This window comes from Larus michahellis, chromosome W (assembly GCF_964199755.1).
Source record: "Larus michahellis chromosome W, bLarMic1.1, whole genome shotgun sequence".
Lineage (NCBI taxonomy): Eukaryota > Metazoa > Chordata > Aves > Charadriiformes > Laridae > Larus > Larus michahellis.
The window spans coordinates 13,938,688-13,959,889 of record NC_133929.1 but is presented as its reverse complement, the minus strand read 5'-3'; the positions used below and the strand labels follow the sequence as shown (position 1 = coordinate 13,959,889).

Below are 21,202 nucleotides of genomic sequence, written 5' to 3'. Positions count from 1 at the left end.
CCAAGCCCTAGAAGAGTTCTTACTCTGGAGAAAGAGGTACTTTTTTGGCCACCAGCAGATCAACAATTGTAACTGGTTTTGTTAGCATGAAAATATGTATTTGCTTTGTCTGCAAGATGAAACATAATTCAAATTATCCAATGACTTCCTAGAAGTACTGTGACTCCAGAAGTCAACTAAAAGTGCTAGTATTTTTTTTTAATTATCCAATGGTAGGGTGTCCTTGAAAAGAACTCTGAAACCCATTGAAACTATGTGACTGATGCTGAAAGTCCTAGACAGAAAGACGGGCTGTAAGAGACCAGGACCAATTGATACATCCCTATTTGACTCTTCCTTACTATTTCCCATCCCTGCATCAATAACACAGCAGGCAACAAAAATGAACAGAGTCTTATTCTAGTCCTTTTTATTCTAGGACAAGTTCTAGTAGCACAAAAATAGTTCCCATTGGCAAGTCTCCATAGGCTTAAGAGGTTTAAACCCCTGAAATCTGTCCTTTAACCTTATGGAAAATATCTATAAAATTTAACAGTTTCAAACATTTCGTTTAAGAAAAAGTCTTTTCAGAATTTGAAAAGTTTAACACAAATAAAAAACAATTCTAGAGATATAAATTATTAAAGTCAGTGTATATTCTATAAGGCAAGATGTGTGCATGTATTTTAAAGTCTTTGTTAGAGCAGCAGTTTTAATTTTTTGTCGTGGTCAATAGGATTGATTAAAAAGCAAACAGCTCCTCCTTCCACCCCCCTCAATAACATAGAGAAGAAAAACACAAATGTCTAAAATCAGTCAGGTATTGTTTTGCTTTTAAATCCTCTGGTATTTTTGTATTTGGTGTCTGATGTCTAGTTTGCTCTTATTCATTCCAAAATAAATGGATGGCAGTCAGGGAGACCTTGAATAGACAGACAGTTAAGGTACTCACATGAGATCCCTGGGTTCAAGCCTCGATAGCAGACAAAACAAACTTTTGCCTGAGGCTTTAACATCCTATGTACCTTAACCTGTCAGTCCTTACAGTTGGAAGAGTACAAAAAGAGAATCAATAACAAAACATTTGTAGGGAAAGGAAGTGCAGGCATGAAAGCTCTGTCGTTGGGGATTCATTTAGGAAGACTGATTTGACTGACTCAAATCCTTCTTCACCAAACAAAGAAAAGAGCAGGTAAAAGGCTTTCCTATCACCTAGACAGATGCAGTAAGCCACTGGGCTACATTCAGTCTCTCATGTGGGTGGATTTATTTTCCCCCCAGTGGCCAGTAAATATGAGAGATCTTAGCATTATTCTAAACAATAGTTAAAACGTTGAATCCTCAAAAATCTGTCATTGGGTAGAACTCTTTCTTTGCAGTCAAAATTAGGCTCTAAGAAACAACCCTGAACTGCTGTAGCTGACCAGGAGAGGAATAAACACCTATATGGGACTGCTAATGGATCCTCTAGCTATCTGCAGAGTTCTGTTTTAAAGGAGTCTCATTTTACTTTCTAAGCACACTTAATTTGAAAGCAACTGTAGGAGGTTACTATAAGACAGAAGAAAATTTTATGTCTAACTGCTCCTCTAACAAGATCAGATGTTTGCAACCCAGGACCATCGTACTCATGCTATAGAGCACAGGCAGCTTTGCTTTTGTCTCTGCTTCAACTCCAACAATCAAATGAAAATGAAGTAGAGACCAGTTTCTCTGGAGCAGTCTGAGATATTCACTGGTTCTACGTCCGTGACAAAATGAAAACATGAATCTGAATTATCTCAAGGGAACCCAGGACACAAAAGCGTGTGTGTGTGTGTGTGTGTGTGGAATTGAACACTTTGTTGTTTGCTTACTTTGTTTTGGATGGGTTACAAGAGCAGCTCATGAAGACTTAATCAGATAAGTGGGTCCTTTCTCTGCTGGTTTCCCTGCCTGGCTGATGAAGTTCAGGACCTGTAGGCAATGGATGAAGCACCAATTGGCACCTCTCTGGGTGTGGGTTCCACTAGATGTATCTTTACTTAGGTACTCCTGCCAGGTTTCAGTTGAAGCAGCAAGTCTAGGGTCTGCAGATAGATGAGTTTTTCCAACTGAGGACAGCAGGTGCACAGACTGGACTGTGAAAACAAGGGGGAAATGGGACTGGCTTGCATTGATCCTGGCTGAGCGCAGCAATCTGAATCAGGGACGGCTTACTCTAATGGGCGGTGGGAGTTGTACCAAGAGTGATGAAGAGGGGGGCAGGCAGAGGAAAGGTTGGAAATGCTTTGAAGTGAGAGTCTTCAGCCTAAAACCATCACAATGCATAATCAAGTACATATGCAAATCCAGTCTTGAGGTGCTGCCTAGAAGCCCATAAAATCAGTTGTATACAGTGCTGGTCATTTGCAAAATGTTGATTGTTAATGCTGTTAATTTTCTGTAGTGTACTTCAGTTTACTGATATGTCAGACAGAACTGGAAGCTAATTCCTCAGTATTTTAACCTAGTTCCTGAACAGGGACAAGTAATTTCAGACTTTGTGAAATTAATGAGACCTGTTTGCCATTGGCTTGCTCGTGACTGGATTCTCTGATATCTAATAAAGGATGAGATCAATTAGCTGTTCCCTCAATGAAAGCACTGATAGTGCCTTTTCCTCACCATTCTACCTGTTACCAAAATTCATGTTAGAATAGAATATATTTGAGCCTTTTTACCCCCACTGCTTAATTTATCTGAAATCAGTTCAGAGTTCAAAAGCTGAAGGACAGACACAGACTGTGATCATATACTCTTCAAAGCCAGATTTATAATTCTAGATTAAGTCAGAGCTGCTTAGGGATCTCCATGGCAGTATGATACCATTTGTCCAGTGAGCAGATTGAGATAACAAAATTATCACAGCCACTCCTCAGCTGAGCTGATTAGCCTGTGCCTCACCAACAGCTGCTACTCTCTGGGGGTCTGATGCCACCACGCAGTCAGACCCTGCCCACGTGTATAAGGTAGTAGTCTCCTATAATGTTTGGAAGTGTCTCGCAAACATTAAGAAATTTCACAGTCTTACCAGGGAAGGAACTGGGTTTTAACCCCAATTGGTAGATAGTGAAATGAGGGAAAAGGGAAAAATGGGTTATGTGAGTTGTTCAAGGAATGAAGAAAAGCTGTGGCACAAAATTACCTTTATCTCCCACTTATCAGTTTAGTACTTTCAATAATATCCCATCTTTTAAACCTTGGTGATTTGGTATTTGGTGCAATCCTGCAGTATTTGCAGGGTTGTGTCTAGGGTTTGGTATGGTTTTGTTTCCATTGAACCAAATTAGGATCTTTCAAGTGATGATTTACAGCAGGAGCAGGGCTATTACTTTTCTTTCATTAATTCACACATGTAACAGGACCACTTCCACCACACGAGAAAAATTTCAACTCCTGCCCTGTGTCCTCCAGATGCAAACCCAAACCCATGTCATCGCTAGGTCAATCTCCAGCAGAAGAGAGAAGGCAACCCTCCCAAATCCCATGTCCCTATTCCTACTTGACATTGTATCTCTCTCCCCTTTATTTATTTAATTTCCTGTGCTCAGTGTGCAACGAACCTCTCCAGGTTCATTCATTCATTTAACTTTGGCAGCATGTCACTACACAGACAATCTATTGAGGATGAGATGGAAATAATATTACGCTACTGAGCTGATAATACCTGACTAATATCTCTTAGCAGCATCTCCATTGTGCTGTCAGTGAAACAGATCAGACAGTATCGGTCTCTAGTGTAAACCAAAAGGGGGGGGAATACTTCTGCTATCAAAATTAGACTTCTAATACATCAGCAACAGAAGGTGAAGGGGCAGCAGAACTGCAAGGGAACAGATCAGCTAACTTTCAAGTAGCACCTCTGAGCAGGTAGCTAATAAACATTTGTATTTAACTCCAAGCACTTTTCCTCCTTCTCTTTTCTCCCATCTCCTTGCCTTGTCTGCTCCCACTAACACACTAGGATGGTTATATATAGCTCATTTTAGTGGCATCATAACCATTCCATTGGTCATTATCATATTACTTAAACAGATTTACAGTCTGTGCGTTTGAATAAAAAAAGGAAAAAGGGGAGATGTTCAAGGAGCCATGAGAAAAGATATTCAAGAAGTGTGGTTAAGACAACCCTAAGAAGCTCTGCAAGTGGCTTTGCTCTCTAAATCAAGTCAGTAAGTCTGTCTTGTAGGCAAGACACAGGGCAGGGAGTTGGGACAACCTGAGTATTGTTCTTGCTCCTTCCATTTTTTGGCTATCTGACCTTCAGGGACTGTTTATCTTTTCAGTATCACTGTTTCTGCATCTCCAGCTTGCATGTGAGAGAGCATCTTCTGTGCTTTAATGGCTAGATGGACGTGTACATGCTAAATATATTAATTCCTTTCATTTGGTTGGTATGGCAGGAGCGGAGAACTTGGTTCAACAGTTGACTCTAATAGACCCTGATTATGAGTCAGATTTGATCCTGAATGCCAATAATTTCATTTGAGGATGAGGATGGAGTTGGATAGAAGGATATTTCTAATTCATTAAATATCCTCTGCTGCCTCATCAAGCAACTCATCAAGGGAATCATTAACAGCATGAATTTTTTAAATGTGTGTTTACAGATGATTCTATAAAAAAGATGCCTAGAAGAGCCTTTCAGCAGATAAAATGCAGAAGGTTGAAGAGGTCAAGCCTGAAACAAATGGACCTCTGTTTAACTCTTCACGTCCTGGTGATACTGGCTGACTTCCTTCTACCTCTCCACCACTCCTCAACATGCTTCTCTGGTATTCCTCTTTACGAGACGATAAACACAACTTATCCCTCCCGCACCTATTGCTGGGTGGTGTACCACTGCTGTCTATACCTAAGATTGTAAGCTATGAGTGTGAAATCAGAGTTCAAAAAGAATTAAAATCCTGCATCTCTGTTCCTACAATTGCCTCATACCTATTTATAGAGAAGCAGTAAGAATGAGGTGGTCCTGTTTGCTAGTGGAAAGTGTGAATGAAAACTGTGTTAAGGCAGAATAATTTACCAGAGAGAAAAAGCCAAAGGAAAGAAAATTTAAAAAAAAGTTTTTAAGGGCTTTCTGAACATTCTGAGGCTGCAGATACAGTATCCTAGTTTTTGAGATCTATGCACTAATGAGTTTTCCCCTTTTTCTTTTGCTGCTAAACTTCCTCATGCGGTCAAAATACAAGTGGTCCCTCGGCACTGATTTATATTATTTTTAGCGATGTGCAGGCAGCAACAGTCTTAAGCCCTCAAAGCCTAATAATATTTTTTCCTTTAAAGAAGAAAGAGAGAGAGAAGTGATCCTCCACAACACGTTGGAGCAGGAGGAAGTAACTGATAAAAGTTGGGACTGGCAGATTCAGCACCATACCCTAATTAGATGGGAACTTGGCATTTGCAGTGTGACTTCTGGTAAAGGTCTCCTCTGACTAGAAGAGGGAATAAAATCAGCACCTCTTAAAGCCATCATGGTCTAAAATCTGTCCAGCTCTGTGAGCAACCTCAAATTTAAATGATCCTGACTTCAAATTCCTAAAATAACATGTTCTGAACTACAGAAAACAGCTACTTTTAAGGGTAAGGTACTGGAATAAGATTCAGGACACTTGAGTCTTATTACCAGTTCTGTTCCAAAATTTCAAAGTCACGCTGGGCAACAGACATAACTTAAGCTACATTTGTTGAATGGGCATGTTCTTTTTCTTGGATTATTTCTTCAGATGAAAACAACTTTGGGAAGGGGGGTTCTCCTGACAAGGGAGTCACTGAGCTCAGGCTCTTCTAAAGCATAAATAGACAGAAGCAATTCAGTACTGGCATATCTTCATCAGAACACTGAGAGTAGATTCATTAGTATGGATTTAGTCATCTACAGTATTGGCATTCACATCTGAGATAATCATCTAGTTCACCTTCACAACCCACGAGAAACAGTCAATTAAAGAGCACGATCCATTTAATTCAAATGTAGATGACAGAATCGGGCAAGAAGCAAGAAATCGGCCAAGGGACGCAGGAGACCTGCATGGTTGCGCAGGGAGCTTCTGAAAAAGCTCAAGTGGAAGAGGGAAGTTTACAGTAAGTGGAAGAAGGGACTGACCACTGGGGAAGATTACAAGAATGCCGTCAGAGCGTGCAGGGATGAAACTAGGAAAGCCAAGGCCTCCTTGGAATTAAACCTGGCAAGGGATGTCAAGGTCATCAGGAAGGGTTTCTTCAAGTATATTGGAGGCAAAACGAAAACTAGAGAAAATGTGGGCCCGCTGTTGAATGAGACAGGAGCCATGGTGCCAAAGGATATAGAGAAGGCGGAATTACTGAATGCCTTCTTTGCTTTGGTCTTTGCTGCTCAGGCCAGCCCTCAGGAGTCCCAGACTTTGGAGAAAGTAACAGGGGAAGTCTGGACAAAGGAAGACTTCCCCTTGGCTGAGGAGGATCAAGTGAGAGATCAATTAAGTCAACTGGATATCCACAAGTCCATGGGTCCTGATGGGATGCACCCGAGAGTGCTGAGGGAGCTGGTGGAAGTCATTGCTGGGCTGCTCTCCATCATCTTTGAAAGGTCCTGGAAAACAGGCGAGGTGCCTGAGGACTGGCTGAAGGCCAATGCCACTCCAGTCTTCAAAAAGGGCAAGAAGGAGAACCCAGCGATCACAGAATCACAGAACTGTAGGGTTGGAAGGGACCTCTGGAGATCATCTAGACCAACCCCCCTGCCAGAGCAGGGTCACCTAGAGCACGTTACACAGGAATGTGTCCAGGCAGGTTTTGAATGTCTCCAGAGACGGAGACTCCACCACCTCTCTGGGCAGCCTGTTCCAGTGCTCTGCCACCCTCAAAGTAAAGAAGGTCCTCCTCATGTTTAGGTGGAACTTCCTATGCTCAAGTTTGTGCCCATTACCTCTTGTCCTGTTGCCAGGCACCACTGAAAAGAGCCTGGCCCCATCCTCCTGACACCCACCCTTTAAGTATTCATACTCATTGATAAGGTCCCCCCTCAGCCGTCTTTTTTCCAGACTGAGGAGACCCAAGTCCCTCAGCCTTTCTTCATAAGAGAGGTGTTCCAGTCCCCTAATCATCTTGGTAGCCCTTTGCTGTACCCTCTCTCCAGCAGTTCCCTGTCCTTCTTGAACCAGGCAGCCCAGAACTGGACACAGGACTCCAGATGCGGCCTCACCAGGGCAGAGTAGAGGGGGAAGATGACCTCCCTCGACCTGCTAGCCACACTCTTATTATTGCACCCCAGGATGCCATTGGCCTTCTTGGCCACAAGGGCACATTGCTGGCTCATGGTCATCCTGTTGTCCACCAGGACTCCCAGGTCTCTTTCCACAGAGCTGCTCTCCAGCAGGTCAGCCCCCAACCTGTATTGGTGCATGGGGTTATTCCTCCCCAGGTGCAGCACCCTACACTTGCCCTTGTTGAATTTCATAAGGTTCCTCTTTGCCCAGATCTCCAGCCTGTCCAGGTCTCACTGTATGGCAGCACAGCCTTCCGGTGTGTCAGCCACCACTCCCAGCTTTGTGTCATCAGCAAACTTGCTGAGGGTGCACTCTATCCCTTCCTCCAGGTCATTGATGAATATATTGAAGAGGACTGGACCCAGTACTGACCCCTGGGGAACACCACTCGTCACTGACCTCCAACTAGACTCTGTGCCCCTAATCACGACCGTGTCAAAAGCCTTGCTGAAGTCAAGGTAGACAACATCCACTGCCCTCCCCTCATCTATCCATCCAGTCATGCCATCATAGAAGGCTATATCAGATTAGTCAGACATGGTGAATGCGTGTTGACTACTTCTGATAGCTTTCTTTTCCTATACTTGCCTTGAGATGATGCCCAGAATGAGCTGTTCCATCATCTTTCCAGGGATGGAGGTGAGGCTGACTGGCCTGTAGTTCCCTAGGTCCTCCTTCTTTCCCTTTTTGAAGACTGGAGTGGCATTGGCCTTCCTCCAGTCCTCAGTACTGACCCCTGGGGAACACCACTCGTCACTGACCTCCAACTAGACTCTGTGCCCCTAATCACAACACTCTGAGCTCTCTCTTTCAACCAGTTCTCAATCCATCCCACTGTCCATTCATCTAACCCACTCTTCCTAAGCTTCCCTATGAGGATGCTGTGGCAGACCATGCCTGGGGTGCATCAAGAAGAGTGTGGCCAGCAGGTCGAGGGAGGTCATCCTCCCCCTCTACTCTGCCTTGATCAGGCCGCATTTTGAGTACTGTGTCCAGTTCTGGGCTCCCCAGTTCAAGAAGGACAGGGAGCTACTGTCCAGTGGAGGTCTACAAAGATGATGAAGGGACTGGAGCACCTCCCTTATGAAGAAAAGCTGAGAGACCTGGGTCTGTTTAGCCTGAAGAAGAGAAGACTGAGAGGGGACCTCATCAGTGCTTATATGGGTGGGTGTCAGGAGGATGGGGCCAGTCTTTTTTCAGTGGTGCCCAGTGACAGGACAAGAGGTAATGGGCACAGGAAGTTCCTCTAAATGTGAGGAAAAACTTCTTTACTTTGAGGGCAGCAGAGCACTGGAACAGGCTGCCCAGAGAGGTGGTGGATTCTCCATCCCTGGAGGCATTCAAAACCTGCCTGGACACGTTCCTGTGCAACCTGCTCTAGGTGAACTTGCTCTGGCAGGACGGTTGGTCTAGATGATCTCCAGAGGTCCCTTCCAACCCCTATCATTCTGTGATTCTGTGATTCTGGAATAATAGAATCATAGAATTGCCTGTGTTGTAAGAGACCTTTCAGATCATCTAGTCCAACCATCAACCTAACTCTGACAAAAACATCAATAAACAGTATCGCTAAGCACTATGTCTACCCATCTTTTAAATACCTCCAGGAATGGTGACTCAACCACTTCCCTGGGCAGCCTGTTCCAATGCTTAATAACCCTTTCAGTGAAGAAATTTTCCCTAATATCCAGTCTAAACCTCCCCTGGAGCAACTTGAGGCTGTTTCCTCTTGTCCTACTGCCTGTTACTTGGGAGAAGAGACCGACCCCCACCTCTCTTCAACCTCCTTTCAGGTAGTTGTAGAGAGCAATGAGGTCTCCCCTCAGTCTCCTTTTCTCCAGGCTAAACAATCCCAGTTCCCTCAGCTGCTCCTCATAAGACTTATTCTCTAGACCCCTCACCAGCTTTGTTGCCCTTTTCTGGACCCACTCCAGCACCTCAATGTCTTTCTTGTAGTGAGGGGCCCAAAACTGGACACAGTACTCGAGGTGGGGCCTCACCAGTGCCAAGTACAGGGGGACGATCACTTCCCTAGTCCTACTCACCACACTGATACCTGCCAGGATGCTGTTGGCTTTCTTGGCCACCTGGGCACACTGCTGGCTCATATTCAGCTGGCAGTCGACCAACACCCCCAGGTCCTTTTCTGCTGGGCAGCTCTCCAGCCACTCTTCCCCAAGCCTGTAATACTGCATGGGATTGTTGTGACCCAAGTGCAAGGTTCACTTGGCCTTGTTGAACCTCATACCATTGGCCTTGGCCCATGGATCCAGCCTGTCCAGATCCCTCTGCAAAGCCTTTCTACCCTCAAGCAGGTCAACACTCCCACCCAACTTAGTGTCATCTGCAAACTTACTGAGGGTGCACTCAGTCCCCTCGTCCAGATCATTGATAAAGATATTAAAGACAACTGGACCCAATATCGAGCCCCGGGGAACACCACTCGTGACCAGCCGCCAACTGGATTTAACTCCATTCACCACCACTCTCTGGGCCCAGACATCCAGCCAGTTTGTAACCCAGCAAAGAGTTCAAGCCACGGGCAGCCAGTTTCTCCAGGAGGAGGCTGTGGGAAACTGCATCAAAGGCCTTACTAAAGTCCAGGTACACAACATCCACAGCCTTTCCCTCATCCACCAAGTGGGTCACCTTGCCATAGAAGGAGATCAGGTTTGTCAAGCAGGACCTGCCTTTCATGAACCCATGCTGACTGTGCCTGATCACCTGGTTGTCCTTCATGTGCCGCATAATGGTACTCAGGATGATCTGTTCCATGACCTTCCCAGGCACCAAGGTCAGACTGACAGGCCTGTAGTTAATCACTCTCTGGAATTGCCTATTTCTGTCCACTGACTGTGCATAGAGTCTAGGCAAATAGGTCAGATGTGTATTCGTAATACACATTTATCAGTGAATCCCAAATTTTGACCCCCTGCAGAATACACCCTCCTCAAAGCATCTAGGCTTTCCACAATTGGGCTTGTAGTTAGTTCTCAACTGTGGGATCCTTACTGACCTATGGAGACTCCCTGAGAGCCTAGTTTTTGCCATGATCTGCTAGAGCTCAGCGGGTTAGAATAGGAATAAGGTGAGTGCAAATGAAACAAGGAGTAGATTTATGGACCCTTTTAGGCAACAGCTTTGAATTTCTTCCATAGGATAAAGAAAAGCAACACCCACCCACCTCCAAATATGAGCAATTCTGTCTGCAAGGGAAGCAATGCACTTTGACTTCTTGTGAAATCTTGTTTTAAGTGTGAGCGACAGTGGGCATTCTCCACAGTCTACTAAGGCCTCCCTTTCACAAAGTGGGGTAGTAAAAGAAACACCATTTCATCTACTCATCTACTGGACATTCATAAACCACTTGGCCAAGCTGGACATTCATAAATCCATGGGCCCTGACGGGATGCACCCGCGAGTGCTGAGAGAGCTGGCAGATGTTATCGCTAGACCACTCTCCATTGTCTTTGCAAGGTCATGGGGAACAGGAGAGGTGCCTGAGGACTGGAGGAAGGCTGACATCACTCCAATCTTCAAAAAAGGCAAAAAGGAGGACCCAGGGAACTACAGGCCGGTTAGTCTCACCTCTGTCCCTGGGAAGGTAATGGAGCGACTCATTCTGGATGTCGTCTCCAAACAAGTAGAGGAACAGGAAGTTATTGGAAGTGGTCAGCATGGATTTACCAAGGGCAAATCATGCCTGACCAATCTGATAGCTTTCTATGATGTTATAACGGGTTGGCTGGATGAGGGGAGAGCCGTAGATGTCATCTACCTTGACCTTAGCAAGGCTTTTGACACTGTCTCCCATAACATCCTCATTAGGAAGCTGAGGAAGTATGGGCTAGATGAGGTGACAGTGAGGTGGATCGAGAGCTGGCTGAGTGGCAGAACTCAGAGGGTTGTGATCAGCGGCACAGAGTCTAGTTGGAGGCCTGTAACCAGTGGTGTCCCTCAGGGGTCAATACTTGGTCCAATTTTGTTCAATATATTCATTAATGACCTAGATGAGGGGACAGAGTGTATCCTCAGCAAGTTCGCTGATGATACCAAGCTGGGAGGGGTGGCCGACACTCCGGAGGGCTGTGCTGCCATCCAGCGTGACCTGGACAGGCTGGAGAGCTGGGCAGAGAAGAACCTAATGAGGTTCAACAAAAGCAAGTGTAGGGTCCTGCACCTGGGAAGGAAGAATGCCAAACACCAGTATAGGTTAGGGGCGGACATGCTGGGAAGCAGCTCTGAGGAGAAGGACCTGGGGGTCCTGGTAGACAGCAAATTATCCATGAGCCAGCAGTGTGCCCTTGTCGCCAAGAAGGCCAATGGCATCCTGGGCTGCATAGGAAAGACTGTGGCCAGTAGGTCGAGGGAGGTCATTCTCCCCCTCTACTCTGCACTGGTGAGGCCACAACTGGAGTACTGTGTCCAGTTTTGGGCTCCCCAGTTGAAGAGGGACAGGGAACTACTGGAGCGAGTCCAGCGTAGGGCAACCAAGATGATTATGGGACTGGAGCATCTCCCTTATGAGGAAAGGCTGAAAGAGCTGGGACTCTTTAGCCTGGAGAAGAGAAGGTTGAGGGGGGACCTGATTAATGTTTACAAGTATCTAAAGGGTGGGTTTAAGGAGGACGGAGCCAGACTCTTTTCAATGGTTCCCAGTGACAGGACAAGGGGCAATGGGCACAAGCTAGAACATAGGAAGTTCCGTTCAAATACACGGAAAACCTTCTTTACGGTGAGGGTGACAGAGCACTGGAACAGGCTGCCCAGGGAGGTTGTGGAGTCCCCTACTCTGGAGATTTTCAAGACCCGCCTGGATGCAGCCCTGAGGGATGTTCTTTAGGCAATCCTGCTCTAGCAGGGGAGTTGGACTAGATGATCTCTAGAGGTCCCTTCCAACTCTGAAGATTCCGTGATTCCGTGATTCCGTGATACTCAGGAGCTTGGTTTCACCAAGTTGGTCAGAACTACACATTTAATTGAAATTGTCCAGCAAGTTCAAAGGTTACAGCTGAGGACAAGACAGAAAGGAAGACTAACAAACAGACACTGCAAGAAAGATTTCTTAAGAAGATGAACTGGAGAGGAAAAAAAATATAAAAGGAACAGAACATAAAGAAAATCAACTACCCAGCCTGGAAACTACCCCACTGACACAAAGGAAGTCATTCATTTACATTTGCAAGGAACCCAACAGCAGCTGGAAGTTTCTGGGCATTGCCATTCCACAGATGATGTCAGGCCTGCAGAAGATTTTTCAATTAATCTCTCTTGACCCTATGCCTTGAACCCTCATTCCTATTTTTAACAACCCCATTCTGTTGGATGACCTTGAGACCCAGTGACCAATAATGCCCATTTAAGTAACTGCAGGAATGTTGGTAAGTATGCAAGGAGAATGTTCAAGGGGCTCATTATATAGAGAGTTAGTTACCACAAAGGACTGACTCTCTCTCTCTCATTCTTGCCTGTAGGCTAGTAGTTGGGGACCTTAAGCAGAGACTCGATCATGCTAAACACATGAAAAATGCTCTAAAAAAACCATTCCACATGTAGATGGTTATAGAACTTGGAGAAAAGAAGAAAGGGCCTATGAACATACACCAATCAAACTCACCAACATCATGAAGAAAAACATATTTCTTCTTTCTACTAAAATATTAGATAGAAAAGAATTGCAACTAAAACAAACAAAAGAAGCCCAGGTTTTGTTTTACAGCACAGTGTGAAACCTAGGCTATTCCTGTTAATTGTTTTGAAAGACTAACACAGGAAGGATTTGGCTTCAAGTTCACGCATGTACATCAAATGTAGAGAACAATTTTGTTTGAGTCACAAGAGACAAAAATGCACTAAACCATTTTGCCTCACCAATTTTACAGAACACAGTTTTATGCCCACAAGACACGTGCTTCAAAATATCCAGATAGAGATTCAGCAATAAGCCTTTTTTGCAAACTTAACTTTTATTCCAGTATGAAAATATGTGTTGTACTCTTGTAAGCATTGTAATGTTATGAATGTGTTCTCTTTCCTGTCTTCAGTACATGTGTTTGGCAGGCTGAAAAAGAATATATTTCTCTGTTTTCTTTAAAAAATAAAGATATTTATTAATATAATAAATAAATTAATAAATAAATATAATAAATAAATTAATAATAAAATAAAATAAATATATTTAATAATATATTTCTCTGTTTTCTTCTTGATTTATTTGCATTTCATTCTGTATATGGAAAGGTGTGGGGGTTTTCTCCACAAAAAGCTATGCAGTTCTTTAAACACAACCCTGAGAAAAAAAATCATCCTTCCACCTGTAATTTTGACTCATATTCTCTTTCGCCGAGAATAAGAGTCAGAGAAGGAGACCAGCTCCAGTGCAGGTAAGTCCACACTGGGGAAGGGAATCGCAGCAAAAAAGGCCGACAAAGGTGCTCGTTTTTTAGGCTTTTCAAGCCGGGAAAAGCGGCCAGCCTGAGACAGTATCCGGCACTTCCGGGGGGTGATAACAGCTGAGGAGGAGTGGGGCGGAGCCAGCACCCCCGGCGGCAGGTCTGAACGAGGACGGTGTGGGACCACTCTTGCCCCCTCATAAAAGAAGGCCTTCAGGAACACCGAGCAAGTAAGCAGTGAGTGGGTGTTCCCTGGGTGTCACCCAAGGAACCACCCGGGAGCACCAGAGGAGGGTGTATGTCAGTGAGGCGACATCAGCGACGGGCAGCCACCGCAGAGTGCGGTGCGGGATGGGTGACTGCGAGGGGAGGAACAAGAGGAGAGCAGGCAGGCTAGGTCGACTGCAAGAAAACATGGTCTCCACTAGGTCTGTAGCCAAAGCCAGAAGGAATAAAGCGACGCAAATGGACGTGACGGAGAGACATGCAGCTGTCCAGGTGATGGGCTGCATGGAATGTCTGTTACTCTGGCAGGAGGACAGCAAAGACAGTGCCTGTGTGCGCTGCAACCAGGTAAATGATCTGCTCAGCCTGGTGGCTGAGCTTAAGGAGGAAGTGGAAAGACTGAGGACCATTTGGGACTGTGAAAGGGAGACTGATCGGTGGAGCCACACCCTGCCATCCTTAGGGAAAAAGCAGCAGGAGGAGGCTCCACGAGAGGTAGAGGATCCCCTGCCCTCTTGTCACCAGGCAGAAGGAGGGGAACTAGGAGAGGATGGGGGGGAATGGAAGCAGGTACCTGCTCGGGGCAGCAGGAGAGCCCCCTCCAGACCTCCCATGCCTCCCCAGGTGCCCATACAGAACAGATATGGGCCTCTGGAGATAGATGATGGGGGAACTAAGGATGCTGATAAAGCCCCATCCAGGGAGTTGTCAAAGCAGCCAGCTCCACGCATTAAGACTGCTTCTGTGAAGAGCAGGAGGAGGGCAATAGTCATAGGGGGTTCCATTCTGAGGGGAACTGAGGGTCCCATATGCAGGCCGGACCCTTCCCGCAGGGAGCTCTGCTGCCTCCCTGGGGCCCGTGTTAGGGATATAAGCAGGAAGCTTCCTGGCCTGATATGGCCCTCAGATTATTACCCTCTTTTGATCTTACAGGCAGACAGTGAGGAGCTGGAGAGTAGAAGTCTGAGGGCAATGAAGAAAGATTTCAGGGCCTTGGGACGGCTTGTCAAGGGTTCGGGAGCACAAATTGTGTTCACCTCTGTCCCTCCAGTTTTGGAGACTGACGAATGGGTGAACAAGAAAATCGGACAGATCAACACCTGGCTCCAAAACTGGTGCTACCAGCAGGGCTTTGGGTTCTGTGATTGTAGTTAGATCTGCAGGACACTGGGCCTGCTTGCTAAGAATGGGAAAACCCTGTCCCGAAAGGGGAAAAGGGTACTAGGCCAAGAGTTAGCAAGGCTCATGGACAGGGCTTTAAACTAGAAATGAAGGGGGAAGGGGATAAAACCAGGCCCACTAGTAATGAGCCTAGGGATAAAGGGCCAAGGATGGGGGTGAAATCGGTAGCCCAGCTCAAGTGCATCTACACGAATGCACGTAGCATGGGCAACAGATGGGATGAGCTGGAAGCCATTGTGCAGCAGGACAACTATGATGTAGTCGCCATCACGGAGACGTGGTGGGATGACTGTCATGACTGGAATGCTGCGATGAATGGCTATAAGCTCTTCAGAAGGGACAGGCAAGGAAGGAGAGGTGGGGGTGTGGCTCTGTACATTAGGGAATGTTTTGATTGTATAGAGCTAGATTCCAGTGATGATAAGAAGTCGAGTGTTTATGGGTAAGGATGAAGGGGAAGGCAAATAAGGGAGATGATCTTGTGCTGGGAGCATGCTAGAGACCACCCGACCAGGATGAGGAGACAGATGAAGTATTCTATAAGCGGCTGGCTGAAGTCTCGCAATCGCCAGCCCTTGTTCTGGTTGGGGACTTCAACCTGCCGGCTATCTGCTGGAAATACAACACAGCAGAGAGCAGGCAGGCTAGGAGGTTCCTCGAGTGCATGGAAGGTAGATAACTTCCTGACACAACTGGTAGGTGAGCCTACCAGGGGAGCTGCCTCGCTAGACCTACTGTTCACAAACAGAGAAGGACTAGTGGGAGATGTGGTGGTCAAAGGTCGTCTTGGGTTTAGTGATCATGAAATGGTCAAGTTTTCAATTCGTAGTGATGTAAGGAGGGGGGTTAGCAAAACCTCCACCTTGGACTTCCGGAGGGCGGACTTTGGCTTGTTCAGGACACTGGTTGAGAGAGTCCCTTGGGAGACAGTCCTGAAGGGCAAAGGGGTCCAGGAAGGCTGGACGCTCTTCAAGAAGATCTTAAAGGCCCAGGAGCAGGCTGTCCCCAAGTGTCGCAAGTCTAAAGGGCAGGGAAAATGGCCAGCCTGGATGAACAAGGAACTTCTGATGGGACTACTTAGGAATAAAAGGAGGGTTTACCACCTTTGGAAGAAGGGACAGGCAACTCAGGAGGAGTACAGAGATCTTGTTAGGTTATTCAGAGAGAAAATTAGGAAGGCAAAAGCCCAGCTGGAGCTCAACTTGGCCACTAACAAAAAAAGTTTTTATAAATACATCAACAAAAAGAGAGCCAGGGAGAATCTCCATCCCTTACTGGATGCCGGGGGGGAAAGTTGCAACCAAGGATGAGGAGAAGGCTGAGATACTTAATGCCTTCTTTGCCTCCGTCTTCAATAGTCAGACCAGCTATCCCCAGGGGGTTCAGCCTCCTGAGCTGGAAGATAAGGACGGAGAGCAGAACAACCCACCCATAATCCAGGAGGAAGTAGTCAGTGATCTGCTTCTGCACCTAGACGCACATAAGTCTATGGGGCCGGATGGGATTCACCCAAGAGTATTCAGGGAGCTGTTGGGAGAGCTCACCAAGCCTCTCTCCATCATTTATCAACAATCCTGGTCAACAGGGGAGGTACCAGATGACTGGAGGGTGGCTAATGTGATGCCCATCTACAAGAAGGGTCAGAAGGAGGACCCAGGGAACTACAGGCCTGTCAGCCTGACCTCGGTACCAGGAAAGATCATGGAGAGGATCATCTTGAGTGAGCTCTCATGGCAAGTGCAGGGCAGCCAAGGGATCAGGGCCAGCCAGCATGGGTTTAGGAAAGGGAGGTCCTGCTTAACCAACCTGATCTATGATTTCTATGACCATGTGACCTGCCTTCTGGATGCGGGGAAGGCTCTGGACGTTGTCTATCTGGACTTTGGTAAGGCTTTTGACACCGTCCCCCACAGCATTCTCCTGGAGAAGCTGGCAAATCATGGCATAGACAAGTGTACTCTTTGCTGGGTTCAAAACTGGCTGGATGGCTGTGCCCAGAGAGTTGTGATTAATGGGGTGAAATCCTCTTGGTGGCCGGTCACCAGTGGTGTCCCTCAGGGCTCAGTTTTGGGGCCAGTTTTGTTTAATATCTTTATCAGTGATCTGGATGAGGGGATTGAGTGCACCCTCAGTAAGTTTGCAGACGACACCAAACTAGGTGGGAGTGTTGATCTGCTTGAGGGTAGGAAGGCTCTACAGAGGGACCTGGACAGGCTGGATCAATGGGCCAAGGCCAACTGTATGAGGTTTAACAAGGCCAAGTGCCGGGTCCTGCATTTCGGTCACAACAATCCCAAGCAATGCTACAGGCTTGGGGAAGAGTGGGTGGAAAGCTGCCCAGCAGAAAAGGACCTGGGGGTGCTGGTGGACGGCCAGCTTAACATGAGCCAGTAGTGTGCCCAGGTGGCCAAGAAGGCCAACAGCATTCTGGCTTGTATCAGGAATAGTGTGGCCAGCAGGAGTAGGGAAGTGATCGTGCCTCTGTACTCGGCACTGGTGAGGCCTCACCTCGAGTACTGTGTTCACTTCTGGGCCCCTCTGTACAAGAGGGACATTGAGGTGCTGGAGCGTGTCCAGAGGAGAGCTACCAGGCTGGTGAGGGGTCTGGAGACCAGGTCCTATGAGGAGAGGCTGAGGGAGCTGGGCATGTTTAGCTTGGAGAAGAGGAGGCTGAGGGGAGACCTCATTGCCCTCTACAGCTACCTGAAAGGAGGTTGGAGAGAGGTGGGTGTTGGCCTCTTCTCCCAGGTGAATAATGACAGGACCAGAGGAAATGGTCTGAAGTTGTGGCAGGGGAGGTTTAGATTAGATATTAGGGAGAATTACTTTACTGAAAGAGTGGTCAGGCACTGGAACAGCCTGCCCAGGGAGGTGGTTGAGTCACCATCCCTAGAGGTATTTAAGAAGCATCTAGATTGGGCACTTCAGGGCATGCTCTGAAGGGCAGAGATTGTAGGTTGTTGGGGTTTTTTGTGTGTTTTTTTGTGTGTATATGGTTGGACTTGATGATCTCAAAGGTCCTTTCCAACCATGAAGATTCTATGATTTTCCTTCAAATCCTGACTTATCTGTAAAAACTTCCAATAAACATGAATCTGACAGTCAGCCGAATATGCTGGAATTAAAAGCTATTATTGACTTTGCTGTATTGATCAATGGTGGACCAAGCCCAATAATAGATTACAGTGTTTCTCTCCGAATGCAGCTGTTTAGCTTTTCCCTCTCTGCATTAAATTAATGCTCCTCTATCAGGGAGTGTTAAAATGACTTGGTTCAGAGCATCCTGCTCCAGGCCTTGCCCTCCCATAGGTTGGGCACGTGATGCACTTCCAGAGACACATAAACACCAAAGCAGCAGGTTCTGTTTGGATGGGTATTTCATGTGGTTCTTTGCCATTCACCTCTGTTTACCCACTCTTAGAAATGCATCCATCCACTTTCCCATGGCACGTCTCGCCAGCATTCGTGCATTTCTGCTTCAATGCTCCACTCATGTGCTATATCCTCATCGTATAGACTGGGAATGGAGCCATGGGGAGGCTAATAGACTTGTCACACAGAAAGCTCATGAGTAAGAGGGAGTTTGAAGCCACTTCTTTCATGTCAACAGTGGATGTATGAAATGTTGACTAGCTCCTCTCTTCTTGTGTTCCTCAGTCTGACCTTCTTCTCCCAGTTCTAAATTCCAAGACAGTCACTAGGTGAAAAAGATCTCTTCATCTGCTTGAAAAGTATGGCAGGATGGCTTTTCCATAACATCAGTCTGATCTTATAGCAACCCCGAGAAGGACTATCTTATGCCTAGAGGTGACTTACATTTCAGCAGACTGTGTAGTCATGGTCTTTTCTGAGCTACCTGGAGGTGTTAACTGCAATAGCTCTGGGAACCACACCAACCCCCTCCAATAAACAATAGCAGCAGCTATCTGGAAGGCAGCCCCTATGCTTTGCACTGCTCTGGGCTGGGATTTAGGTCAATGATCGGTCCAGCAAAGATCTTGGTGGAAGCAACCTTTCATGAGGGGTACAAGGATTCAAAAAACACTGGAAATTCTGCTATTTCTACAGCTGCCCCTTCTCTTGAAGGCAAAAAAAACCCCAAACAACAACTCATATCTTGTGGAAATATGCAATTCAGAAATGCTTAAATGCAGACATGTCTAAGGAAAACTTCTACTTCTCTTCTGAACAAAAAGATGTAATCTGTACTGAACAGCAAGTTGCAAAGATTGTTCCAATATTATCTTTTTACAGTAAAAAATTATACTTAATGTTCAAAAAAAGTGAAATGAATACATAAATGCTGTTTTCAGTGAAACCTTATATTTTTCACAGATTGTTTTCCTAAATTAGAGTATTTCCACTCGATTTAATTTAATCATAAGAGATGCAAAAGATTAAAGAAAGGTAGAGAGGTTCAGTGATCCACTCAAGACAAGTCACGATTTGTAAGTGAGACCCAAGCAGGTCAGGAGCAAGGTGTGTACAGGAGCTACACAGAGGAAAGCTAGCATTGCTCTTCCCTCAAAGTAAGCCCACAGACAACATTTCCAGATCTATTAATCAACAGCCTTTTGTTCAAACTTGGAGAAAACAAAACCATGCTGTGAAGAAAGCAATGGACATTGGTATTGCAATGAAAAGGATATGGAGAACATGAGAGTTTTAGAGCAGGTGGCATCAAACCCTTCCCGAGCAAGTCAAGGGCTCAACATCCCTAAAGCAACTTGACAGAGAGCTCCCCAAAGCAATCTCTTACACAGTCTTCTGCAGTATGTAAATTTATTGAAATACACTTCCCTTTGCCTACTGGGAGATGAGCGCACTGTGATCTATCCTCTCAACCCACATTGACACAGGCAGCTGACATTGTGGTTTTGAAGATTGCCCTTTTGTTTTTGCTGCCAGCTCATGGGAGGGGGAGAGAAGGAGGAATGGGAAAGAGGAGGGTGTAATGCACCTGCGAGCATGTGTAGGCAGGCCAAGAGAATCTGTGCCACCAAACACTCACATGGCAGAAAAAAATCACCTTTTACTAACTGGATCCGAGGCAGATTTTTATAGTGTGTGGGTGTGAGAGTGGGCAGGGGCTGTGAGAAGGATGCAAGAAAGCAGAGCATGTAAATGCACATATGTTTGCCCCAGAAAGATGGATAGAAGGGCAGACAGTGGATAAACAGGCTTCTATCTGTATGTATAGAGTGACAGAGTTGCACAGGGAAGAGGAGCTGAGTTATGGAGACACCCTTCAGGAGCAGAAATCCAAGGACCTGATAAGCCTCCCCTTTGCCCTCCTCTGTGCAGAGGCACACTGGAGGACTCCAGCTTCCCACTGCCCTTGCAAAGTATGTTACAGGACAATTTCTTTTTCCCCACATTCCCTGAAATGGGCTATAACAATGGTAAAAACTGTCTGTCTTGAGCTGTACTTTCTCTACGCCCCTCGAGGTGACACAGCCCACGTGTGAGTCAAGGACCACATTCGGTGACTTCATGCCCCTGACCATGAGGCTGTACCCCCACCTGTACCTCTTTGTAATCTGAATTCCTGGCTTTAGGAAGAAATGAGCCAGCAGAAACCATTCAAACCTACTTTTCTGGGCTCCCATATATCTGTGCTAATAAACTAATCCAGGCCATGGCCTGTTCTTTGACTCTGCGAGCATGAAAGCCTTGCACATGTGTAGTTAAATTCTCTACCTTCTTCCCAAAACGGGGTGGGCTGAGTGCCATTGCCTGAAACAGTCTGTGCTATCCCCTAAACTGTACCTGGGGACTGTGGCAGAGTGCTAATTAACGTGGGCCCTGTGGAATAAATACTAAATTGGCTAAAAAATACAAAAGTACAGCACTGTTCACACATTAAGGAAAAGTATAAAATCAAGAGGCTTCTGAGGTAGAAAATAGCCGCAGCTGGCATGAAGGACACAACATCTGTGGTTCCCTGATAAGCTACATGAGGTACGGGATGGGATGCAATTATTCCGCGGCTTTACCTTATGATGTATAGCGGATACGGGAATGGGATGATACCATGAAACAGATAAGCTGCCAATTAGCTGCCCGCTAGATGCTCAGAGCCAACATTTTGTCAAATTTTGATGAAATGCTGTCCTTTGTGCGAACTTTGCTCATTATAATGTCATTATAATACCA

At 46.1% G+C, this 21,202-nt stretch overlaps 1 protein-coding gene across 22 annotated transcripts in view; it reads right to left on the bottom strand.

The window, feature by feature from the left end:
• The window catches only part of LOC141735446 (CUGBP Elav-like family member 4), a 788,748-nt gene that overhangs the window by 594,192 nt on the left and 173,354 nt on the right, over window positions 1-21,202 (bottom strand). The window lies entirely within an intron of this gene.